Genomic DNA, 22,939 nt, shown 5'->3' on the forward strand with positions numbered 1-22,939 from the left:
AGCTTTCTTCTTTTTTCCTTCATTTCTACAATGAAAGCTATTTGTGTATAATTGCTTCCTATCTGTGGTCACTCTGTCACATTGGCCCTGCCTGTGAATTTTCCAAGGAAGGAGCCGAAGAACCAGGAAAATAGTCGTCTGCCAAGAGGCTGGACCTGACATCTCTGAAAGCATACCTTCCATTGCAACTACACAAAGAAAACAGCAAGTGTAAGATTGCTCATAATAAAACTCTGAGGCCAGAGAGTCAGAGATTAAACATGATATAGTCATTTCTGATGTGACAAGTAAATCTTTAGTTCTATAAACCTGTCCTTAAGCAAATCCTAATTATCTGATATAGTATTAACAGCTGTGAACAATGAAGTTTCTATAGCTCAAGATCCTTATCTCTCCCCAGAGGAGAATCCAGAGATTCTTCATTTAGCCATTTCAATTAAGAATTATCATTAATATTAATACTTTGGTGTAAAATAACTGGATACGAATATTAGATTCCATTGGGTAGTCTTCATAGCTTGAGCATCTTAATATATATTATAAAATCTATATAGTCCACCTGTTAGGCCGCAGAAATGTACAGCCCGTGTGGGGGAGAGACGACCGCTCGAAAAGACTCAGAGTCCAGAGACTTGATGGAAGTGCAAGAGGATTTATTCTCCAGCGCAGCACAGGGGCAAGAGAGCTAGGGAAGCTGCTGCGCCGGCCTTTTTTTCCTTAGGATTTTTATAGGCAGAAACCACACGCAGGTGGCTAGAGATCACAGGGTGGGGGGAAATTCCATGGGCTTTGACCTTGCACAAACATGTACCAGATGGGCTAATATCGGGAACTTCTAATCTTGGTCAATAGGTTCCAAGGACTAACGGCAAGCAGTTTTCGAGAAGTTACAGAGTGGCGCCAGCGGGGGAGGGAGTAGGGCTGAACGAGCGGAGTTTACAGAAGCAGAATGGCAGGTTAGATTTTTCTCCACACACCTTGCATAAAACGGGTTTTGTACATCAAATTAAGTCTTTACAGAATCCTAAATCAATAATCCATTATAAATTTTGTTTTAAATTTATCCTGGTTGGCTGGACCTTATTTGTTCATTAGATTCAATACATGGTTCCAAGTGTGGGTCTAAATCATATCAGCACCCTTGTGGACCTCTGTTTCTATCTGGTATGAAACTAAAGACAACTCTTAAAATCTGCATTAAACCAAATTCTTAAGCTAATGGGTTTCTAGGGCGAGTTTAACACTAAAGAAGGCATTTTGCTTTAATAATGTCTATTCTGATAGGGGTAAGGTGGTATCTCATTTTAATTTTAATTTACCCAGAAGATTAGTGATCTTAAGCATTTTTTCATGTTTATCGGTCATTTGACAATGGATGCTGGCATCAATGCGGAGAGATGGGAGCATAATGTAGACCTCCAATTCAATCTAGCAATCCCACTGCTAGGTATCCACTTAAGGGAAAATAAGTCATTTTATTAAAAAAAAGATACTTGTACTTGAATGTTTATTGCAGCACAATTTACAATTGCAAAGATGTGGAATCAAGCTAAGTGCCCATCAATTTATGAGTGGGAAAGAAAATGTGGTATGTATGTATACACACACACACGCACACATACACACACACCATAGAGTACTACTTGGCCCTAGAAAGGAGTGAAACAAGGTAATTCATAGAAACTTGGATGGATCTGGAGACCATTATCCTAAATCAAATATCTCAAGACTAGAAAACCAAACACCACATGTTCCCACTAATAAGTGGGAGCTAAATGATGGCTGCACACAGGCACCAGGAGATATAAAGGACATTGAAAACTGAGAAGAGGGGAGGTTGAGAGGGAGTGTGAGGGATAAAAACTTACCTATTGTGTGCAATGAACACTATCCTGGTGATGGGCACACCCAAAGTCCTGACTGAAGCCTTATACAGTGTATCCATGTGACAAAAACATTTGTACCCCCCTAATATTTTGAAATAAAAATATAAAAATAGCATAGTTATCTTGTGTTATATTGTTATCTTGTGTGTATTGTGTTATATACACACAAACACATAAAAGAAGGCATTTCCAATACTTTTCACTTGAGATACTTCTTTCTTTCTTTATCAGGCAACTTTCCTTTTGGAAATGGTTCTGGAATGAATTCTATTGAAATAAGCTCAATGTTTTGTTTGTTTTATTTAAGTTCCTTGCTGATACTACTAATTCCACTTTCTACAACTTCCTAATAAAATATATTACACTTGTCAGGGATATTTCACTTCACTAATTTATGACAGATTTGATGTGAGTGTTAATAATCTATTTGTTATATATTAGAACAAAGGTGTTTTGTTAAACTTTCTGGGGAAAAAAGTTGGTACCGTGAAAGGTAGTCAGTAACTTCCTAAATCACTAACTCAAAAAGTCAAAAAATAGTTGCAAAGACGTGGAAACAACCCAAGTGCCCACCAATACATGAGTGGATAAATAAAATGTTTATATGTATACCATGGAGTTCTACTCAACCATAAAAAATAGTAAACTAATACCTCTTGTTTTAGTCTGGACAGAGCCGGAGCCCATTCTTCTAAGTGAAGTATCACAAGAATGGAAAAACAGATACCACATGTACTTAACATTAAATTGGTACTAATTGAACACTTATGTGCACATGTGGGAAGTAACATTCATAGGATGTCGGCCAGGTGGAGTGGAAGGAGGGGAAGAGTGAATTTACACCTAACCTAATGTCTGGGGGAGGGGCACACTTGTAGCTCTGACTCAGGTGGTGCAAAGGCAATTTATGTGACCAAAGTGTTTGTACCCCTGTAATATTCTGAAATAAAAAGAAAAGAGGATTTCTATGAGTGTGATGTATAGGTATATCAGGTTACATTTCAATAACACAGTGGACCTTATTTGGTGTAAAAGGACTAAAGTGGTTTAATGCCTCCTAGAGATAATCATCTATTGATCCAAGAACTCCCACTAATCCTGGTGAGGTCCCTAACTGGTAGCCTTAACTTCTCAACTTTTCACTGCTTAAATTTGTGTGAACTTCAAAGTCCCTCAGGTCATTGCTTTTCTTTCTAAACCAAATTCATTGTCTTAAACACTCTGTGACAGCACTGAATAAAAAACAGGAAGTGTGACAGGAAACAAATATTTATTTAGTTCCTAGTTTGCTCTAGGCCAGGGGTCCTCAAACTTTTTAAACAGGGGGCCAGTTCACTGTCCCTCAGAGCGTTGGAGGGCCAGACTACAGTTTAAAAAAATTCTATGAACAAATTCCTATGCACACTGCACATATCTTATTTTAAAGTAAAAAACAAACAGGCAAAAACACCCGCATGTGGCCTGTGGGCTATAGTTTGAGGACACCTGCTCTAGGCTGTCATGTAGTCACAGAGTTTTAGAACAGCCTTTGCAAGGTGAATCCAGACTTCAGCTCTAAGAATATGGTCATGAATGAACACATATTTATTCATTTTAAATTGGCATTGATGCTTTATGCTATTTGTTTTTAAATATTTATAATGATCTCTTCTTAATAAAAAAATCACATTGGCAATTCATTATGTCATTTGTTCTCAAGGTTACTTCTTAACACACATTTATTCAGATAAAATATACTTTGTTTCCTGATCTCAATTTGATGTCCTACAAGTTACTCTATATTTACAGTCTTGTCAAAATTTCCATCTTCACAACATGTTGCATGACAAGACAATGAGAGTGAGAGAAACCAGTGTGAATATCTATTTCCTAAAGAGACTATGAGTAAACTCTTTAAATCAGAATGCATATGTTCTTCCTTATTTCCTCAAAATCTGATTGGATTCCTAGCACAAAGTAGATTCTCATCAATTCTTATTAATGAATACAAAAGGAATCATTTCTATTTCCATTTTATTTTATACATGCAAATGATCAGAAGTGCCCATTTTTGTGAATTTTTTAATTCTCTTCCAACTCTTAACTCGTAATTGGTAGGATTATACCTTAAAATGTGCTTGTTCTTTTACAGCAGCAGTGGAAGTAGTAGCAGCATTAATACCAAAATGGAAACGAGTCTTTCCCTGGGAAAATGACAAGGCTGTATATTTGTTGGCAAGTGAATAAGTGGAAAGGAAGTTGACAGAAACCAAGAGGGAGATAAAAAGGGAGGGAGCATATAAAACAAGCATGCAAAAGGGAGGGGAGCATATAAAACAAGCATGCAAAAGCTTAGACTCCATTGTTTATGTTCAGCCAGCAACTGAGTCTCTAATTGTGAAAACAAAAGCCAAAATGTCATCTTGGATTGAAAGAGGGGGCTTTGATCAGCACCCTTTTATAGAGCAACTGTGGCAGTTGCTGCTTGTGCAGACTTCTTACTATTAACCAAAGATTAGTGAGTTGCATTAACATGACTATATTTTTTAATTTGAGCAAAAGACTATCTTGACAATTGGAGTATTGTTGCAGCTGGACTTTTCTTCTAGTATAACCACATGAGAAAGGCAGAGTGGAAATCTCTTCTACCTCAAATTACTGACACATTTTTGCTATTTTATTAACTCTATATACTACTCAGAAATGATTTCACTGGTTTGTAGTTGTAATACAACTTAATTTACTTTATTATCTTTACTCCCTTCTTGAATTCATTAATAAAGTCAGTGATTGTTTTGAATACTGTTGACTGTTGATTCTTCAAAAAAAAAAAAAAAAAACACCAGAAAATCTACTGATCAAGTAAGAGTAAGTTTATTAGATCTATTGCAGTAATGAAGAGTGCTATTTTGACAAAATCTTACTGGTGTCTTAACGAGGACAAACAAGAAAGGGAATTATAAGGTGTTAGAGTCTTGACTAGATGATTTTAAGGAGGGCTTTGAAAAGTAGAGCAATCAACTGTCTTGATCTGTGTAATACTGAGGGTTTTCCCAGGATGCAGGACTTTAGGTGCTAAAGCGTAAAGTCTTGAGGAAACCAGGACAATTGTTCACCTTAGGTTGGGAATGGGCAGAGACTATAAGAACAGCATAATACATTTGGATTGGTGGAAATTGTGAGATGTGTGAAATGAGTTTCCATCATCAAGCAAATGATTTTGATAATTCAAATGGTTAGTAGGTTTAGTTTCATTTGCAGGAACAGGAATATTCTAGAGCAGGCAGCATGTTATTTTTGCTTGGTCTCAATGTTGTTTTATATATGAACAAGAAAGTTTGCCTAGTCTCAATATTATTATACTAAAACCAGGGAAGGGGAATTATGTTGATTTCCATTCTAAAGTCTGAAAATAATCTGTTTGAATGTGACTAGATTCCAGGTTTAGTTTAGTTGCTTAAACTTTTTGCAGAGTAAAGAGCAAACATTTAAAATTCTACTTTCATTGTCCTTGCATTTTTAAACTTAATTTTTAAACTTAATTAAATTAGTAATAATATCCCCCTTAAAAGAAAAATTCTCTGTCTTGGTAGAGATGGTGTTTACATGACTGAATCATTTGCCTAAACTCAAATAACTGTACACGAAAAAAGGAAATTTTACCATATGCCAATACAAAAGTGAATAAAAATGAAAGTGTCCCATTATGATCTAAGCTGTACCATTATGAAAGTGAGAAGGAAGAAAGGTAACATTTCTGAGTCCCTAATATGCCCAAACATTGCTTTTAAAATACTTGCTAATCAATTATGCAAGGAGCTCATTATTATATCCATTTCTAATAGGAGGAAATGGAGGCTCAAAGAACTAAAGTAAATTACCAAAGTCCACCAGACAGTATGATACAGGATTCTAGTCTAGTTCTACCTGAATCAACAGGAGTGTTATTTCCAAAGCACATCACTGTAATAATGTGAATGGCCACTTTTCCTGTATTCCAATCTTTCTCTCATTTCATGACACTGCAAAAATAAGCTGAAAAATTATAGCAGAAACATCTCTAGGAAAAGTTAATTATATTCAGAGAAGCCTTATAGAACTGATGTCATATGTAAACAAAGTCCTCAAAAATTTGCAGATAAACTTGATGTTTTAATCTATGAATCATCATAGTTGTATAAGACTAAGGCAAATTTTGATTATATACTAAAAAACACATTACTTTATGGTACCCATAAAATAAACCTTTTTTTCCATAAAATCAAGTAGAACTAAATGGCTGTTACATTAACCTTTAAGAAGGGAAGTAAATAGAAAAGGTGTCTTACAGTCTTTCTAATGTTCTAAAGGACAATAGAAATAGGTGTAGATATAGAGTTATATTAGACTTACTGAGAAAGAATGGCCAGAATTAGAATGAAGTTTAGAAGGTAGTGTCAATAAAGCCAAGACAGTGGATATTCAAGAGAGGCAGTGAGTTAAGGACTCAAAATCATCCACTGGTCTTGTCATGGAGAGTCTACAGTTGGGCCATAACATCTGAATCTGAAGGAAGGATGTTAGAATGGACATGTTATGTTAGAATGTTAGAAAGATGTCAGAGGCAGACACAGAAGTATTTGAAGATGGATGAGTCATGGAATTGTAGGTCACACCTGATGGTTCTACACTCACCTCTAGTTGCATGCTGAGCAGTGGAGATTTGGAGAAAATAGCATAGATTTTGCACATTCTTGATAAGGAATGGGATTAGAAACAATAAAAGGATTGTTTAATAAAAATCAAGGATCCACTTACTAGTAACTACTATTTGTCTATTATTCACATGCATGATCATGTAATTTTCTTTGGCTGTGCTTGAGCAACAGACTGGGGAAGGCAGCTTGAGGGACTAGGTCAAAGTTCTTCCTTACGACTGTGCCCTACGCAGGAATGGGCATGTAAGAGTGCAGAGCATTTGGTGAGGATAGCGCCATCGTGTTGGCATCATCACTGAAGTATGTGAAACAGAGAGAATGGCTGAGATTAGGAGAAAGTAGAGAAAGGATAGGATACTAGTCAATGTAGTATAAAATATAGAGTTGAATTTGGGTCAAAGGAGAGCTGGAAATATAGGAAGTGATAAAAGAATGAGATCTTGGAATTTAAGATTCCCTGCTATGATGCAATCACATGTAAACAAGCATATTCATTTATTTGATAACTAAACATCTAATATGTATCAGATACTATGCTAACTGTGGAAGATATAGCATTTAACCACAAAGAAACTGCCCCTGGACTCAAGGGGCAAACTTATTCTGTAGGGAATTCTGGCAGTAACTACAATGAGGTAATTACCAGAGGGAGGCTCTGCATGTGAATAGCTACAATGGAGTGAAGCTAATTTGAGAGTGGATGTTCAATGAGTCATCCCATGCACATAGAAGTGACAAGGAATGAAGACGGGAGTATTGAGCCAGCTGCCCAAAATATAGGGAGTGTCCAAGTCAGAAATACAGGAGAGTGGTGTGCTGTGTAGCCCAGGAATAAGATCTCAGAAATGCAGAGATTTTAGCATGAGACATTAACAATGATCTAAAAAGAAGCAACGATGTTAAGCAAGAAGACTACTGCTCTAGTCCCAACCTGACCCTTGAGGTAACTAGGGTGTTGAAGGCTGAGAAGCCACTTCTGTAGAAAATTAAAAAGTAATGTTTAGTGAAGGCAAGGAAGGGCATGAAACATTCAGTGAAGTGAATAAATATGGCAGAAAGACTGTGGGAAAGTAGAAAGCAGCACTCCATAAAGACAGTGGCCTCTGTCCTCCATAAACTGAGAGGTGCTAGTCTTTTTCCTATTATTTCATATTTTCAGTATTACACTATGTGAGGATATCTAGCTGACAGTTTTATTAGTCAATTCTGAACTGACTTCTCTGTGAGGGGGGATTTTCTTCTTAAAAATATTTTGTATATCTCTACCAAAATTCCTGTCAAGAACATTTTTAACATTTAACAAATAAAAATAGAATTAAAGGTCTGAACTGTCTGGGAGCCTAGGTGATATTTACAACTTTGTGATGAAGCATGACTAACTTAGGTATAACAAAAGTTGCCTTTGACCTTTGGAATAGTTTACCATGTCCTTGTCCTTTTCAAAATGGCAACTCATTTTTAACTCCGAAAGTCTGCTTAGGCAGAGCTATACTTTGTGTGATACGCTCCACCCTTGATAGGACAAGTTTAGACCATTATGTGTTTTTAACTGCAAGGCACTATAGTGACCAACTAAAATTAAAATACCATGAAAATGTATTTCAAAGTTGAGGCCATGTCCCACAATAATTTTAGGAAAACAAGCAGTTTGATGTGGATGGTATTTTGTTTTCTAGATTTTTATTCTAGAACAAAGCTAATTTGTTAGGGGGTGCTATAGACTCAATGTTTATGCCCTGCCCCCAATTCATATGTTAAAACCTCATCAACCAGTATGATGGTGTTAGGAGGTAGGACGTTGGGGAACCTCATGTGAGGTTACATTGAGAAGATGACCTCTATGTTCTTGGGAGCAGACCCTCACCAGACACCAAACCTGCCAGTATTTTAATCTTGGACACCCCAGCCTCCATAAATGTAGGAAATAAATGTCTTTGTTTTTCTTTTTTAGAGAAAAGATCTTGCTCTGCTGCCCATGCTGGAGTGCAATGGAGTTCAAATGATCCTCCCACCTCAGCATGCCAAGTAGCTGGGATGCACTACCACACTTGGCTAATGAGAAATAATTTCTGCTGCATATAAGCTACCAAGTCCTTGATATTCTGCAAGAACAGCCTGAATGGACTAAGGAGACATAAGGGCACGCATCTGAGAAAAAAATCTACTAGTTATTTTACATTAAATACAATCACATTTCAGTTTAATTCATATAATGGATGCATTTTTAAAAGTTGTTTTATAAATTATGCCTAAAACAAATCTTTGTTATAGCGTAGCAGTTAGGTGTAGTACTTAGGAGAACATACGAGGAGACACACTGCTGTGGGGTAGAGTCTCAGATTTCTTACTAGGTGTGTGCCTTATTCAACATCATTATTTCCAGTCTGTTCTTCTGGTAAACCTATTTGACACCTCTACCTACAGTTTCCTTTGCTATCAAATCATGGTGATAGTGCCAACCTCATGAATCTCTTATAAGGTTTAAATGGCTTATTTCTAATAGAATATTCAGCTGACCACTTAGTACCTCCTGAGAACTGTAACAATATTACTATACATATATATATACACAAATATTTGATTTTAATATATAAAGCACTTTAAAACTTTCAGAATTAAAAACCCATCTCTTTCCAAAAAGTACATAATAAGTATATATAAAGAAATAAAGAAAGTAATCTACTTTTGATTGTTTGACACGTATGAAGCATATATGTTATATTGTTTGGAGCAATCTTTTATGTATGATTATTTTATTTAAAAATTAGAAAACTGAGGGTGTTTAAGTACTTTTCCCAAGGCCATATGCTAGTAAGAATGCCTAGATAGAAGCCAAATCATGATATGAAAGACAATAAATGTATGTACTCTTAGTACATACATTTTAGCCATTTGTACTTTACCACATTAACAAACCTTGGATGTATAAAAGGAACATTTAAAAATAATATTTATTGAACATCAATTAGGTAAAATATAGAGTTGCTTGTTCAGTTCCCACTTCATTTCAGGATTTCTACAAAACTGGAGATAGTCACAAAGAAGAAAGGTTTCTTTCCTATGCTCCAGTTAACCTACTAACAGCCATATTTTTCAGAGTTTTCCCTTTCCTATTTCCCAGACCTGCAGTTCTAGCCAGGTCAGGGAAGAGAGATATAGTGGAAACTGCTTGGTTTCCTGCTTCATTTTTGCCTTTGGGGTGAAGTAGAAATATGCTTACATAAACCACCAGTTGCTGAATGGATGGGACACATTGAAATAAATTATTATCAAGAGAAAAAGACTCTTTCTCCTCCCTGTGGACCTGGGGTTGCCCCTGTGACTTGATGTGAACAATGGGACATTAGCAAGCAGGACTCGGGCAGAGCAGTGAAAAGTGCCCGCAGATTGGTGCTCTCCCTTTCTCGCTGCTGGGATCATTTCTGCCAGCATGTGCGTAAATAAACCTGGACTAGCTTCCTGGAGGCTGAAAGATCATAAGAAGAGAGGCTATGCCTAGCCAGCAGCTGAGATCCTGTGGACCAAGCAACTTGTTAACTACCAGACATGCGAGAGAGGCCTTTCTAGACCAAGCCAGCCCAGAATGGAAGAAATGCCAAGTAGATCCACAGAACTGAGAGAAATAATAAATGTCTGTTGTATTAGCCACTAAGTTTTGAAGTGGTTTTTCACAAAGCAAAAGCTTTATGAAACATTGGACATGTATGAGCAGAAACTTTGCAGGGTACTTTGGGGGGTTCAAAGATGAGTAAGTCCTTGTCACTAGTTTAACTAGTTTAGTTTTAAGGAGGTTGTAATTGACAAAGTCAAGATATAAATTTGTCATGAAATATGTCATAAAAACAAATGATAGAATAACATTGCAGTCTAATATTAGAAAAGAAATCACAGTAAAACAAGCTAAAATTTACCTTGGCGTTAGGGAGCAATGGAAAACCTTTCTTTTCACCACTATCAAAATAAATAGAAGGAAAGGAGGATGTTTACAAAGGAGTTTGGGAGTAAATTTTAGAGATATAAACAATCACAGTCTAATTCTCATATTTCGTGGATGAGAAAGCAGAAAGGATAGTCATGGCAATGTAGGACCCTCACCCACCCACAGCTTAGATTTCTGTGTACACAGTATTTCCGGAAAGTATCCAGCCATTGTTAATACAATGAAATCAGTGTAAACTGGCAGCCCAGGAGAGTGGACTGGGCTGTGCAAGTGTGAACAATGACTTGACTGTACTAGTCGGTGGGCGCTAGACACTGTGAGCGAGCACGTGCACTGTGTGGCTGTCGCATTCTAAATGACCGAGCGAGGAGAGCAACGAATCTGCATCAGATTTTGCATTAAGTTTGAACATTCCTCCACAGAAACTATTTGGATGATTCAGAAGGGTTTTGGGGACTGTGTCATGAGTGCAGAACAAATAAAAGTGTGGCACAAACACTTCAAAGGTGGTTGAGAATCTGTTGAAAGTGATCCACCTTCTGGAAGGCCTGCATCAAGCAGAACACCTGAGAATGTTGAACCTGTGCAGGTTAGGTTAAGAGACGCTGGGAGAACCGTGTGAGGTCCCAAGGTGCCTACTTTTAAGGGGACTGAGTTGTCATTGTCTATGAACAGTATTTCTGTATCTTGTATCTTCTTCAATAAATGCCTCTATTTTTCATATTGTCTGGCTGGATACTTTTCAGAGAAACCTCCTATGACAATAGTCCACCCTTTTCAGATCTAATCATAAGGATACCATTAGATGACTGCCTTTGGATGAAAGAAGAGAACTTCCTCCTTTTTTCTACTCCTGAGTTCTTGAAAGTGCAATTAATCCACTCCTCATTCACTTATTCATTCATTCATCCTATTCAAATTCTTTACAATGAATTACAAAATCTTACATGATCCGTTCCTGCTCTCCTCAGCCACCTCATCTCTTGTTACTCTCTCTGTTGGTCCTCAGAGTATTTGAATTTAATACTTGCTCTTTCCTTGGCCTGGAGCACATTGTAGTTCCCAATCTTTTGCTTGGCTACACCCCAGAGGTTGACTTACTATGAAGCTAATGGTCCTTAAAATACAGGTCTCCACATATACACAGGCTTCTTTCAAGGAAGTGGTCCCCAACCTTTCTGGCACCAGGGACCAATTTCATGGAAGACAATTTTTCCACTGACAGGGGTAGGGGGAATGGAGCTCAGGAAGTGATGAATGTGGCCTGGTTCCTAACAGGCCACAGAGACCACCAGCCACAGCCTGGGAGTTGGGGACTGTAGTTTCAAGGAATTGTACATAATATTGGATTTACAGACGAGATCGGGCGCGTTCAGGGTGGTGTGGCCGTAGATGGTCATGATGGAGACTCAGACTTTTGGGGGCAGGGGGTGAAATGGGCATTTATTGAAACCTTAAAATCTGTACCCCCATAATATGCCAAAATAAAAAAAAAATATTGGATTTACAATTCTGTCTTCTTGTTCATAAAAAGGTCTTCAAGCATTGGTGAGGAAAGTAGGTGACATCACTGCTGTGCTGACCATTTGGTGTCCCAGCCGAGGGGAGACAAGAACCCAGAAGGTCAGCATGGTCAGGGCCATGGCAAACATGGAATTGGAGGTGGGAGTGTGTGAGACAGAGATTTAGCCGCTCTGCTGCGTCTTCTTGGTACAGTGTTCTGATCGCTAATTTTATGCTGTTAAACTTATAAACTATTTCTTTTATTGTTTTGTATGTGTTCAATTTTTAGTTAAAATATTTTCACAGCAATAAGTTAAAAAAACCTAAAGCATATATTTCATGACAAGAGGAATAGACTATTTTTGTTTCTTAAGAAAGTTGATACTGGCCGGGTGCAGTGGCTCATGCCTGTAATCCTAGCACTTTGGGAGGCTGAGGCTGGCAGATTGCTCGAGGTCAGGAGTTCGAAACCAGCCTGAGCAAGAGCAAGACCCCATCTCTACTATAAATAGAAAGACATTAATTGGCCAACTAATATATATAGAAAAAATTAGACAGGCATGATGGCACATGCCTGTAGTCCCAGCTACTCGGAAGGCTGAGGCAGAAGGACTGCTTGAGCCCAGAAATTTGAGGTTGCTGTGAGCTAGGCTGACGCCATGGCACTCACTCTAGCCTGGGCAACAAAACGAGACTCTGTCTCAAAAAAAGAAAAAAGAAAGAAAGAAAGTTGATACTATGTGTTTAACTTAAAATGTTTGTGGATATTTACCACCTACCAAGGGCAAAATAGTGATAACACCAACAATATAAAAACCAGAAAATATAAATTTGCTTAAGAAGGTTGGCCATTTTAAAATTTATCACTTATTTTAGAACTGTGATCAAAGACAATGATTTAACACATGTAGCTGCAAAGTTTATTTACATATCACTCCCAAACCATGACTTTTCATTTATATTTAATAATCCTTCTTCATCTATATTAATTTTTGCTAATTATGATTTCATATTTCTTATGTAAGTACAAAGAGTGAAGTGATGGCTATTAATGCATTAGCAAAAGGGGAATTACTCCATTATGCCATTTTTATCTAGATAATATCAGCTGCTGAAATAGAAATTAGTTAAGTATAATAAAGATTTAATATTTTCATCCAACTCATGGAAGAAAATAAAGCTTCCAAAAGTTAATTCTATCAAAAGTGACATTATTGAAAGAGATATTATCAATTTATTCAAAAGTAAAATGGAGTTAAAATAATTTTGTTTGTGCTGATAATATGAATAACGATTTTGGTGGCTCAGAGCATCATAGTAAAAGGCAACATTCTTAATGAGTAAAAACATCTATGGAATAGAAAGGTATGTAAAATTGGCTGTGGTGCACTTACAATTCACAATGTACCTAAAAAATCAGAAATGTTCTGCCAATGTATATCAAAGCAAAAATAAATAAATAAAACAGTCACGTAATTATCTCTCCATATATGGTACTTGCTCTCTCTCTCTCTCTCTCTCTCTCTATATATATATATATATATATATATATAAAATATGACAATACACACCCCTATGTGTATGTGTGTTTGTGTGTGTGTATACATGCACATCCCCCCTACACACACACACACAGAAGCAGTCCCCGTTTTACAGATGGCCCAACTTACAGCGTTCTGTCTTTACAAATGGGTTCCCAAGCCTCCCGATAAGGGTAATTTATAATTAAATAATTAAATCAATATTTGGGGAACCAGTTTCTTCTGTGCACATAAACAAACTTTCATGGCATAAGTGATCCACTGATGCAGCACCTTTATGCTAGCAATTAGTCTCATAGATAGATGGAGAAGCAACTGATAGAAACACAAGAACACAAAGAATCAGAAGATTTAGAGCCAAGAAAGGTTAAAACAAAAGAATGAGCTGAAGTCTTTCATCTCATGGAAGCAGCATTTGCTAAGCTTGAGGAGCAACATCCTAACATGAGTGGTTTACACAGGTTTACCATGCAGTTAGTGAGAACATCAGCACTACAAGGCCATTTGTGCTGAAAAAAAGGAACAGGCTGTGCAAACAACCCTAGAAACCTTTTACAAGAAACCGACTTCAGTGCTAAGCTCCCCGCCTCCAGCAACAGAATCTGATCCGGATTCCCCGGCACAGGCTCCATCATCACCTTCTGATCAATGTTAGCTGCTTGCTCACCTCGGAAATGCCCCTTCTAGTAAGCAAGACATTGATGCAATATTAGGTGAGTGTTAACCTTTAATATTCTATTTTGAAATTTCTCCTATTCCCTATCTAAACTTTTTATATGAGGTTGATTTTATGTTCTGTTTGTCTGAATTAAAAGAAAGGAGCATAATAGTTTCTGTAACTTACTATTACAGTATGGAGTTATTATTATTACTATTATTACAGTATTGCAGTATATTATTATCACATATGAGCCATTATAGTATTGTTGTTGTTATTATTATTATTACCATATATGTGCCATTCATCAAGGATCCAAGGTACATATAAATCAGACCTAAAGACATTCTCAGGAATATATCTTATCTATGGCCCAGGGACTGCCTGTGTGCCTCTAGAGAGAGACAGCAACAGAGAGAAAGAAACTGGGTTTCAAGTTGTTTCCAATTTTATGAATAAAAACAAATATGTTAGTGTGACAATTTGTTTTTCTACTTTTGTTACCTATAATCAGATAGATTTTTAGAGAAGCTGAACCTTTGAAGAACCATTTTAATCTAAATGTTCTACAGTAGTATAGATAATTACTGGGAAATAGTTTGTGTTCCAATTCTTTTAATCAGTTAAAAATCTTTAATAAATGTATTCAACAAATGGAGCACCAAAAAACTCAAGCTTTATCTAATTGAGGAATGGAAAAAAAGCTTACAAACAGCTTTATCCCTGAAGAAGCAAGCAAAAACTAAAGGAATTATATCATGAGAATTCAAATAATGTATAGATTCCATTTTTTTCCCAAGAGAGACCAACAGATTTTAATAGTGAATGAACAGTTCATTAATATGGTTTCAGATTACACATCACATCACAACTAATCTTTAAGAAAATGCCACTGGGAGAGTTTTCATGTGGTATCAAAGAACATTCACAATTATCTGAAAAGGCTATTAAAATTCTTCTCCTTTTTTTCAACTATATGTCTGTGGGAGGCCAAAGTTTTTTCATATACTTCAGTCAAAACAATATAGTGCAACAGATTGAATGCAGATGCTATGAGAATTTAGATGTCTTCTATTAAGTCAGACATTTTCTATTTTTATTTTTATTTCAGGATATTATGAGGTACAAACATTTTGGTTACATTTTATGTTTTTGCCTCAACCAAGCAAGAACTAGAGGCATGCATGCCCTTCCCCTCTACAATGCTCACCATATCCTTTAGTTGTGAGTTTACCCCCATAACCCCCAATCCCTGTAAGATATTACTACTGTGTGACCACCATAGTGTTGATCAGTCAATGGCAATTTTATGGTGAGTACATGTGGAGCCTATTCTTCCATTCTTGTGTTACCTCACTTCAGATAATGGGCTGAAGATCCATCCAGGAAAATATAAGAAGTGCTAGATCACTGCTGTTTCTTATTATTTAGTATTCCATTGTATACATACACCAAATTTTAATAATTCACTCATGAATTGAGGGGCATTTGAGTTGTTTCCCCATCCCTGCAATAGTGAATTGTGCTGCCACAAACATTTGGGTGCAGATGTCTTTATTACAGAATGTCTTTTGCTCTTTGGGGTAGATGCCTAATAGTGCTATTGCTGGATAGAATGGTATTTCTCTTTTTAGCTCTTTGAGGTGTCTTCAAATTCTTTTCCACAGAGGCTGCACTAATTTGCAGTCCCACCAGCAGTGTAAGAGTGTTCCTGCCTCTCCACATCCTCGCCAGCATTTGTTGCTTCAGGATTTTTTGATAGAGTCTAATGTCACTGGGTGATATCTCATTGTGGTTTTGATTTGCATTTCTCTGATGATTAGAGATATTGAGAATTTTTTATATGTTTGCTAGCCATTATTCTGTCTTCTTTTGAAAAGCTTCTGTTCATTCCCTTTTCCCAATTATTGATGAGGTTGTTTGATTTTTTCTTATTGATTTTTTTTAAGTTCTAGATAGATTCTAGGTTCAATTTTGAAGTTCTCTAACTGTCCTTTGGAATATCTCCACTTATGAGAAGAATATGTTATGAAACTCCTATTTTGCAGCTGCATAAGTTGATATTCTAGAGGAGATTCAAATTTAGAAGCCCTATTTATTATTTTAGCATCTAAATTTGGTGAAACAGTAAAAAAAAATGGTGAGTTCCTCTTATCCATAATATCATTAAACTTATTGAGGTAAAATATTTTAAAAATCACATAAAATTATTTTGAATGCCTTACTTCACTCACAAAACTTTCTTGATATGTTCACCCCATGTATAAGGTAGTGGTGGGTTGCCTGGTTGCTTCCGATAGTGCAATGTGAGGTGATATTCTTCAAGGCACTGGTTTAGGCATTAGAAACAGAAAAATGAATAAAAACTGACTCTTCCTTCAGCCTCTCACAGTCCAATGAAGCAAAACATATTCACTAACTACTTAGTCTTATGGGTTCTGTGTTGGAGATGTACACAAAGCTGGTGAGAGAGAATGGAGTATAACAACTAGAATTGATATTGAAAATATTTTGGCAATTTGATTGTAGAGTGGAATGTAAAGCTTTAGAAAGTTGACCAACCAATAATGTATTTCTGAAAGAAGTTGTTCTGTGGTATCAAAGAGAAATTGGACTACAAAGAGTTAAATAAAACCGTGGGTTTGTTGTATGTGACTTTTATTATTTTGATGTAAGTTCCTTTTATTTGTAGTTTTTTGAGAATTTTTATGATGAGGGGACTTTGAATTTAATGAAATGCATATTCTACATCTATTATTGAGATGATCATATAGTTTTGTTCTTCATTCTGTTGATGTCATGTATCATATTTATTAATTTGCACATGTCAAACCATCCTTGCATCCTTGGTATGAATCCCAGCTGGTCATGGTATACTATCTTTTTGATGTACTATTGGATTCAGTTGCCTCTAAGATCTGGAACAAGATAAGGATGCCCACTTTCACCACTCCTATTCAACATAGTATTGGAAGTCCTAGACAGAGCAATCAGGCAAGAGAAAGAAATAAAGGGTATCCAAATTGGAAAAGATGAAATCAAATGGTCCCTATTTGGTGATGACATAATCTAGAAATATCTGATATAGAAAAACCTAAAGAAGCCATCAAAACTCCTATATTTGACAAATAGATTTGGTACCAGTATAGGACACAAAATCAACATAAAAATCAGTAGCATTTCTATAATCAATAATAAACTGAGAATTAAATCAAGAAAGTAATTACATTTATAATAGCTACAAAATATTAAAATATCTAGGAATAAATTTAACCAAGGAGTTGAAAGATCACTACAAGGAAAACTACAAAAAAATGATGAAAGAAATTGAGGAGGACACAAACAAATGGAAGACATCCCATACTCACGGATCAGAAGATTGCCCAAAGTAATCTACAGACTCAATGCAATCCCTATCAAAATACTGATGTCATTTTTCACAGAACTGGAAAAAGCAATCATAAAGTTAATATACAATCATAAATTTAATATACAACAAAAAGAGTCTGAATAGCCAAAACAATCCTAAGAAAAATAAATAAAAGAAAGAAAGAAAGAAAGCTGGAGACATCATAATACCTGACTTCAAATTATACTATTATACAAGGCTGTAGTAACAAAAACAGTATAGAATGATATAAAAATATACACATCGATCAATGGAATGAAATAGAGAACCAACAAATAAAGCCACATATTTATAGCCAACTTATTCTTGACAAAATAAACAAGAACATACATTAGGAAAATGACACTCTACTCAATAACTGGTTCTGGGAAAATTGGATTGCCATAGCCAGAAGAATGAAACCAGATCCCTATCTCTCACTATATACAAAAATCAACCCAAGATGGATTAAAGTACATAAATATAAGACCTAAAACTATAAAACTACTGCAAGAAAACCTAGAGAAAATTCTTCTGGACATTAATCTAGACAACAAATTCATGACTAAGACCTTAAAAGCATGGGGAACAAAAACAAAAGTAGAAAAATGGGACTGAGTTAAAATAAAAAGATTCTGCACAACAATGGAAATAATCAACAAGTAAACAGACAACATGCAGAGAAGGAGAAAATATTTCAAAGTATACATTTGATAAAGGATTAATATCTAGAATTTATAAGAAACTAAAACAACACAACAACAAAAATGATACAATTGAAAAGTGGACAAAGGATACAAATGAAGGTTTTTCAAAGAAGACATACAAATGACTAACTGGCATATGAAAATGCTCAACATCACTAATCATCAGAGAAATGCAAATTAAAACCACAATGAGATATCATCTTACACCAATCAAATGACTACTATTAAAGAAGTGACAGATGCTGGTAAGGATGTGGAGAAAAGGGAACTCTTATACACTATTGCTGGGAATGTAATTTAGTACAACCACTATAGAAAACAAAAGTGGAAATGTCTCAAAAAATAGAAATTTCTCTAAAAACTAAAATAATACAGCTAAAATATGATCCAGCAATCCCACTACTGGGTATTTACCCAAAGGAAAAGAGATCTGTATATCAAAGTGATACCTGCACTGGCATGTTTATGCAGCACTCATAATAGCAAAATTATGAAATCAACCTAAGTCCATTGACAGAAGAATGGATAAAGAAAATATGCAATATATACACAATGGAATACCACTTGGCTATAAAAAATGAAATCATGTCATTTGCAGCAACATGGATGGAACTGGAGAACATTTTGTTAAGTCAAATAAGGCAGACACAGGAAGACAAATATCACATGTTCTCACTCACATGTGGGAGCTAAAACAATCGATCTCATGGAAATAGAGAATAGAATGAGAGGCCAAAAAGGGTATGTCAGTAGGACAGGGGGATAAAGAGAGGTTGGTTAGTGGGTGCAAAATACAGTTAGATAAGATAACAAATAAGCCCCAGTATTGGACAGTAGAATAAGATATCTATAGTTAGCAAAACAGTATTGTATATTTCAAAGTGGCTGGAAAAGAGAACATGAAATATTACCAACACATAGAAAGGGCAGATACTTAAGGCAATGGTTACCCCAAATACCTGAACATGATCATTACACATTCTACACATGTAACAAATACATGTACCCCATAAATATGTAAAATAAAACTAAAATGAAAACAAAATCAAAACTAAAAGCAAAACTAAACTATTGCAATAGGAAAGATTGAACTCAACTTCCTCTGGAATAATAGGGCAGAAGAGTTTTTAAGCTCTGGTGTGAGTTAGTGGAAAAGTATGAGAGACTGTTGAGGGGGAAGTTGATAAATGTGATTAGGACTTCTGTGTTTGTCAATTGTGCTTTTCAAAGTAGGTTCCTACTCTCCTACAGAGACTGGGAGAGAGGGACACTCTCTTTCTTGATAACCACATTCCAAAAGGATGCCTCTCAGGTTCCTGAGGAAAACATTCCTGGGGTGTAAAACTGGCAAGAATATAAGAGATTAATATCACAAAGGGGAAGAGAATTTACAATTGCAAGTTTTCTAAAGTAAATGCTCTAAGCAAAGGGAGGTTAGGGGCTTATAGTCAGGAAGACATCTGTCTAAGTTTCAGTTGAGCCCAGGGGAACCGTAAGGCTGGTCTTTGTCAGTGGCTCTGTAAGCATCCCTGCTTATGTGACAATGTGACGCCAAGTTAGAGGAACAAAAGGAAAACTCACTTAACTGTAGTCTCTCTCTACTATTTCTCTGAGCTGGGGCAGTTTATTCTTGTTTATCAGGATACAATCCTGATAAGAGTGCTTATGGTCATTTAAAGCCTGATCATAGGACTTTAAGTTTCAGTTTGAATAAATAAATACTTTTAGTGCTGCTACATAGCCATCTTGGGAATAGTCTCTCTCCTTGGACAGATGATTGCAGGGTTCTTCTATGGGAACGATTTTGCTTTTTCATACATTAATGCCAATGAAAGTGTACTTTTCTGCAAATATGATGACAATCACAGGATATAACATCTGCTTTATAAGACACAGCTGCATACGGTAGTTTCACACTAAATTTAATCCACTCCCTAAATCTTAGCTGTGTTCCTGAGGGAACATGACTAAAACCATTGCCTTCGTTTGTCCCCAAAGATATGATGTGGAATAAAGATGCCAAAAATATTTTAGTATTATTTTTGTCTTTGACATTTGAAAGAAAACCACACTTACTGGTGAAATTTTATTTAACATCCTTACTAATTGCCTTCAGTGTGTTAAAAATGTAACTCTTTTAACAATCATCTTTCCTTTTTAAAGCATTTTGTGCTAACTTGACTACTAAAAAGAAGTAAAATATAGAAGAATAAAATGAGGCAATGTGGTATTCATACCACACTCCTTCCTTATCTTACTGTGTGAGTTTTCTCAAGTTCTTTAACCTCTGTACAGTTCACTTTTATTTGTGATAAAAGTAAAATAAATAAAAACATTTTCTCTGCATTTTCTACAAAGATTGAGAACTATGTATGTTATGTTCTTAAAACATGGTAGGTGTCTAATAGTATGTTATTTGTGACATGAAAGCTACACATACAGTGTGGTTATAAGAAGAGGATACCCATCTCTACAAAACATTTAAAAATTATCCAGGCATGGTGGAACATGCCTGTCGGCCCAGCTCCTTGAGAGCCTGAGGAGGAACTCAGGAGTTGGAGGCTGCAGTGAGCTATGATGGCACCAGTGCACTCCAGCCTGGGTGACAGAGTGAGACACTGTCAAAAAAAAAAAAAAAAAAAGAAAGAAAGAAAGAAAGAAAGAAAAGAAATAAAGAAATAGAGAGAAAAGGGGGATATACTATTGTTTCATAACTGTGATTGTAAAGCAATTTTGAATATATCCCTACCCATGAGATATTCTGAGCCCTAATTTAGTCAATTTTTTAAATATTCTTTCTCATTTTCTTAGGACAAAAACTATTTTTTTGAGAATGCTAGTATCAAAGCAGAGAGCTAGAGAAGTGATTCAGTGTTGCATAATTGATAGATGACTTTCACTTATGGGCTGTGAGAGCAGGTCCTTGTGTTTGAGACTATAAGCCTAGAAGTTTATCAGGAGGACCCAGAGAGATAACATCTGCTTCTTGATGCAGGAATAACAAAGATAACATTAATCCTTTGCTATTTTTTTTCCAGGGAATCTCAAAACCTAAATAACCTGGATGTGATAAAACCAGAGAATATATAGAAATAACTACAGAAGATTGTGGAGGGAAAAAAGCCAAACTCTGTAAAATAATTTCAAAGAGATTTATTCTGAGCCAAATTTGAGGACCATGACCCGGAGCCACTCCCAAGAAACCTTGAGCAAGTGGACTAGATGTGATTAGGTTACAGTTTGGTTTTATACATTTCAGGGAGACAGGGGTTATAGGTAAAGTCATAAATCAATACATGGGAGGCATTCATTGGTTTGGTCTGAAAAGGTGGGCCATTCGATGTGGGGGCTTACAGGTTATAGGCGAGTTTAAAGATTCTTTGGCTTGTAATTGGTTAAAGACATGAAGCTTTGTCTAAAGGCTTGGAATGTTTTAACACAAGGAGCTGTTATCAGAGATAAGCTAAGGGATCTAGATTTGTTGTGTAAATTGAGGACTTGCATGTTTGTCTTGCATACCCTTAGGCCTGTCAATGGGTTACAAAGGAAGTCCCCAAGAAGAGAGGGGGGGCATGATGAGGCCTGTCTGACCTCCCTCCTGGAAGGGGATTTAATTTTAAGATATTCCTTTAGCCACTAGGGGGTCCATTCAGTCAGCTGGTGGGGGTTGAGCCTTAAAATTATACTGTAGTTCACAATCCCCCTTTTTGGCCAAGATCTGTCAGAGACAGTATCTATGGCCAAACTTTCATTTTGTCCCATCCATTGCCAGGGTTGTGGCACCATCCATTGCCAGGGTGGACCTGCCTTGTGTCCATCCAGTCCCTTGGTGGGACCCTTGTGGCCAAGAGGACTGAAGAGCCAAAATGGAGCTTACCGCCAATTAAATAAGCCAAACAGGACCAGAGGTAGACAGGCACTCATTAATACTCTAAAATCTTTTAGATGACATAAGATTAAAATGTAAAATATCAAAGGCAAAGCTATAAAACTAATTTACCTATAAGTATTAAGGTACTATATTCTTGGGTTTAGTAATAGACTTGGAGCAGATATAAGCACCATTAACATTTAAGCTAAGAGAATTATAGAGATGTTTATTGTGTCATAACATTTTAGTCTCTTTAGTAATTTATACTAAGGTGGCTGATAAATTACTCATCATATTTCTTTTTGTATAAACCCATAACTGATAAAAATTACATTCAGTAAGTTCTAAGTCTATAAGAAGCAGGAAAAAAAAAAAAAAAAAAAACTTTTATGATTGGGATGGATATCTGCAGTATGTGGCCTGAAAAGAAAGTATTTCAGTTAGTATTTCTTTAGGCTTCCATGTGTCCCTCCTTGATTTGGATGGTCTAAACGAATTCCATCCCTCAGAATTGCCCTTACAATCTGACATGCTCCCTCTTCTGCAATAATTGCCTGGGCCTAGAGGGAGGATATTTTAACACGGCTTTGGCAAATTCCATGGTTTTAAAGCCCCAGAGATCAGGTAAACTTGCTATTTACTTAAAATTTGTCAGGACTCTGAAAAACAAAACAAAAGAATTAGTAATGTTTTAAATAAAGAGTCTTTTTGTGACAATTTATTTCAATCTCATTAGGTTGAGTTAGCTATACTCATTGTCATATCAGTT

Source organism: Microcebus murinus, chromosome 11 (assembly GCF_040939455.1).
Source record: "Microcebus murinus isolate Inina chromosome 11, M.murinus_Inina_mat1.0, whole genome shotgun sequence".
Taxonomy (NCBI): domain Eukaryota; kingdom Metazoa; phylum Chordata; class Mammalia; order Primates; family Cheirogaleidae; genus Microcebus; species Microcebus murinus.